A 5,045-nucleotide genomic window follows, 5' to 3' on the forward strand; every position below is an offset into this window, starting at 1 on the left:
AAAACTCTCCCTCCTCTCACTCTCTGACTAACTAAAAATTATATCTATATTTTTTATACATTACATAAAACTAAACTAAAAAAAAACCAAAAAGCAACAGCTCGACCCCACAATCAGGGCGCTGTTTGAAACTGAAATTACAAAAAAAATCGAAAATAGAAAAGCCTTCTATCATAAAACAGTACCATCTCCCTAAAAATCTTCTGATTAACTAATAAAAACATAAATGCTGGAGCGCCTCTCTTTTTGGTTTCTGCGGTCTTGAAATAGGAAATCTGTTGCGGTTGTTGTCTTGGTGACATGAATGAGGATCGGACTTAGTGCTTAAAAATACCACATGAAATTTGACGGTGGCAAAATGTGCTACAAGTACAGAATCACAAACATGCCACGCGGCATACTCATGGTACAGTTTGCTTGAATGACAAAGGCAGCCATATAGAGCGCAGATCTTGTTGAAGCATTGATTAAAATCTGGGAAATAGGAATCGAATCCCATTATGCTGTTCTGGCGCCGTTTGAATAGCACTGAGACTACACGTTTACCCTTGGCACTCTTCTGCTTCTCGTAAGAGTCTAGTAACTTTGGTGTGTAAACAGCATCAAAAACAAGATCGTATGCCACCTGGAGCTCCACATCAACATAGTCGGCATCCAATTCTATAGCCAAACGAAGTACATCAAGGCGTGTTGCTTCATCAATACTCCAACGCTGCTGTTCTACCGAGATTACAGCAGGAGGAACCTTGGAACTAAAACATCCATAGCTGCTACAGTCTTCCCATCCGCTTTTTCTCACATATAGAAAGCTTTTATATCTTTGGGATAATCTTTTATAATAACAGGTGAACCAGAAAAGGCTTCCTCTGTTATATAACGCTCATGCTCACTCTGCAAGTCACATCCCCATGTCACCGGGAATTCAAAAATTTTCTTTGCTTTCAAAAGCAGTTCAACTGCATCTGTATATGTCAATTGCACAAATTTCTTTTCTGCAACATTACTTAAACGTGTAATTATCCCCTTCTCAATCCAGGTATTAAAGAATTCCATATCTTCTTTGCAATTATCCTGAATAAACCTCACTGGAGATAGACAGTTGCACAAGCCATGTCATCATTCAGATTGGCAAAAGCAAGCTCTGGTTCAATCATCCAGAACTCAGCTAAATGACGTGAAGTGTTCGACTGCTCTGCTCGAAATGTGGGACCAAACGTGTATATATCTGAAAGAGCACATGCATAGGTCTCTCCATTGAGCTGTCCAGAAACTGTCAAGAATGCTGATTTTCCAAAAAAAATCCTGTGCCCAATCAACATAACCATCCTTTGTGCTAGGGATCATGCTAATTGGAGAGCCCACATCCTCCTTAGAGCTAGGAAGCAAAGATGTGACACAAAATTGCTCTCCGGCACCTTCACAATCTGAAGCAGTGATTATTGGACTAGCAACCCAGACAAAACCCATCTCCTGGGAAAAATTTGTGTGTGGCATATGCGAGGGCATTTCTTACTCGGGCAACCGCACCAAATGTATTTGTTCGAGGCCGCATATGTGCTACATTTCTCAGATACTCTCTACTTGCTTTTTCTTTTGAACAGGAAATGTGGCAGCATCACAGCTCCCAATCAAAACAAGTTTTGTTGTCCTCAATTCCACCTTCTGCTTCGAGCCTGTACTGGCTACTAAAACACCATCAATAAAGATAGATGCCCCTGTTGTGATCAAGCCAGACTCAAGCTTATCATATCCCTCAATATCAGAACCCATCACACACTGCAAATTTGAAAGACAGGACCCATCATTTACATCATCAAACTTTACAAAACCTGGCCACTTCAACGACTCTGACTCGAATAAAGCAAAACCTGCATCTGGTTTGCCCCTTCTAATGTATTCAATCGGTGTTGTTCTGCATTTTAGTGAGCTGAAGTTATCTGATGTGAAACAGAAGCAATTGATGTGCCATTAGACCAGTTTTGATTCCTTACTGGAAGTGCGTCAAGAGCTTGTTCCCATAAGAACTTGTGCTCATGCCTTTCTGATAGAACAGACATTAGAAACAATAAGATTTCCTTGAATTTCTCTTCAGTAAGGGGTGAAAAGGATCCTGGAAACGAAGCCAAAGCCTGCAACCCAGCCACTCCCAAATGAATGATCTCATTTTGTGTTGTCAATTGTGATTTCTGGCAATCAATTCCATTGTGCGTTGGAATGGCAGATGCAAAAGCAATTGTTAATGGATTTGCTAAACACTGAAGCAGAGATAATGAAGAACTTCCAGAGCTCAGATCCAATCTAACTACTGGTTGTAAAACTAATCCCTCAGACAATATTGTTTGCTTGAACAATCTGATCACAAATATAAAGAGCACTAACTGTCACGAAGCAGTTAGCCACACTTATGTTATTTGAAGCAAGTAATGGACCAGGCCCTTGATCCAAAGGAGCTCCCATAGCATCTAGAAGTCGTGGCAAGAATCTTTGAGACACAATAAAACAAGAAGCAAAAGAAGATTTTGCAGTAGCTGTTATTGCAGCATTGAAAACTTTAGCTCCCTTTGCAGTCTCACGACGATGATCTCTAGTAATTAGCCTCTCCTCTTCAAAAAATCGCAAGGTACGTCTAAGTTGTGTTGAGTGTAGCTTTAAATCCTTAGCCAAATCATCTTCTTTAACCCATTGTCGCCTTGTTAAAGCATCAAGGACCACAACTGCCATTCCTCTGTTATCGCTCCTGCCAGATTTCGGTTGATTTTCTGCTCTTGTAGGGATATCATCATAGAAGGCCCTTGCAACAAGCCTTACCAACCGCTTGAAAGGTTCAGCACTCATGATGTTTACAGGAATAAAATACTGGCCTTCAAATTTAAAACATTCAGCTTCGTCAAGTTTTATGTGACATCTGTACAATACACAATAGTTCCAATCTTCTCCCAAGCACCACGGACAGACCCATCTTCAAATGGAAACCAGGTTCAGTAATTCTCTTCGATAGAGCACCTCCTATCCAGTAAGTGCCATGTCCTTTTAGAACTTGGTGCAGAATACCAAAACAAAAACCGACAGCTTGAAGGCATTATCCATTGTCAAAGTAAAACCATTCTTTAATAAAGGCAGCAGAAAATTATATATATTTGCCAAGGCAGAAAGAAATTCTCGATTATCTTCATTGGAAAACCTTTCGTGAGATGAAACATGAGGCAGCAGCAGGATATGGTTCCACAATAGCATCCAGAGTAGCAACAGCATCATTAAAACCAAAGTAATAGATGCTAGTATAGGTAAATAATCGATTCTCAATATAGCAGACTAGCAATGTGTGGATTATAAGACCGCATTCTGTCACAACACAAGCCTTTGGAGGAAGAAGCGCTAGGCCCAGAATCATCATAGCCAGCACGACACTTGCAAATTGAAGTCGCTGCCAGTTGAAGAGTTGAAGAATAAATAACATAATCTAAAACAACACATTAATGATTTCTTCTTCAAAACAGGGTTTTGAAGAAGAATCAATCTCTGATAAGACAGAGTCTAACAGGAGTAATAGGTGAAATTTCTGAATCTGACACATAAGAAATCCCTACTGCATTATCTGGTTTATTTTCTCCTACTTTTTCTTTTCATTAACAAGTTATTTATAGATATGAATACTGAAAATAAACACAAATGCATCCTTAACTCATATACAAATCAACAACTAAAATAATTGAGACAATCACACAAGGGACAACGTTATTTTTGGACAATCGTCCCCGGAAAAACCCAATGCGGGAAAATGGTGCAGCAAATATGAGGGTTTTATTATTATGTAGTTTCTGAATACAAATAGCGTGCCAGAAATGGCTCACCCAACAGAGAATGTCCTTAGCAGCAGTACCTCTCCTTGGAGACATACATTCTAGTTGATCAATCGCCGGATGAACGATCCCATAGCAAAAATTGTAGTTTCCACTGCTTTGTGTCACTCTGCAGGGATTGCGTCACCCTTCCCAGCTCACCAGCACTTTGCCCCACAAAAATTCTTTCGACGCTACCTATTGGCCTTGCGTCAGCTCTTCTAGCATCTACGTAGCTACTTAAGCTTTTATGTCAACTCTCAAACTCTCTGCATCACCCATGTTGGCCTCTTCAGCCTCTGCGTAGCTCTTAGCTGCCTTTATGTAGCACTCAGTTGCCTCTGCATCAGCCTCTCTAGGCTCTGCATTGTCTCTCTGGTACTATCTCTACCTCTCTGTTATCTATTCTCGGCCTCGTTTCGAATTGCCCCTCACTGCAATAGATCACTAGCTCAATTCTCTCAATAAAACCCCTCTCTAGAAAATCGAACTGACTAATCAATTTGGTGTATCTCCAACTGACCCTCAAGCCTCCTCTTATACTTTTCCTGTTAAGTCTTCAATGGCTGAGATTAAGTCCCTAATCAACGACTAAGAATAGATTTGGCTTGATCCATGTCATTTAGAACATTCTCACCCAGTTTTATATTAATACCCATTAATATTTTAATTTTCCTAAGTTTATACTTAGGAACCCCATTAAAAAATATTAATTATTTTAATATCTCTCCAACCGGGTGGAATTTACCCAAACCATTCTTGGTTCTTGGAGATATTATGCGCCTTAGCCTCTCCACCAATTTTCATGGCTAGAGCACATCCGATGCTACCACAAATCAACACTCCCTCTTAGAAAGGAATGTGTTCTTGTAATGTCTCACCACGGAAACATCACATTGATCCTCCGCACCGGTACCTGTGATGATGCTTGGCCTACTGCCTCACATCATCTAGACTGCTGCTTCCTGTACTTCTACCCATGACACTGCCACTACCACTACTACATTTGTACTGCAGCTCCCTCTCAATATGCTACCCATGTTGCCCCTAGCACTGCCATTGCTAACTATTGCACTGCAACTCAGTTACCAAGAAGTAGGTAACTGACTTTCCCAAAATACTGACATCCCAGTCAGTCTAGAAGCCTTGTGATGTTGAATATGCCTCTGCTGCTATCTTGTGCTCCCTCTTCTGCCACTACAATGA

At 40.6% G+C, this 5,045-nt stretch overlaps 1 pseudogene; it reads right to left on the minus strand.

The window, feature by feature from the left end:
- Positions 1-729: 729 nt before the first annotated feature.
- On the minus strand, positions 730-2,835 carry LOC149202699 (asparagine--tRNA ligase, chloroplastic/mitochondrial pseudogene; annotated as a pseudogene).
- Between the last annotated feature and the right edge of the window lie 2,210 nt (positions 2,836-5,045).

The sequence above is a fragment of the Pinus tabuliformis genome, chromosome 2_1 (assembly GCF_031772625.1).
Source record: "Pinus tabuliformis cultivar Carrire ecotype Pingquan chromosome 2_1, CPIR1, whole genome shotgun sequence".
Classification (NCBI taxonomy): Eukaryota; Viridiplantae; Streptophyta; class Pinopsida; order Pinales; family Pinaceae; genus Pinus; species Pinus tabuliformis.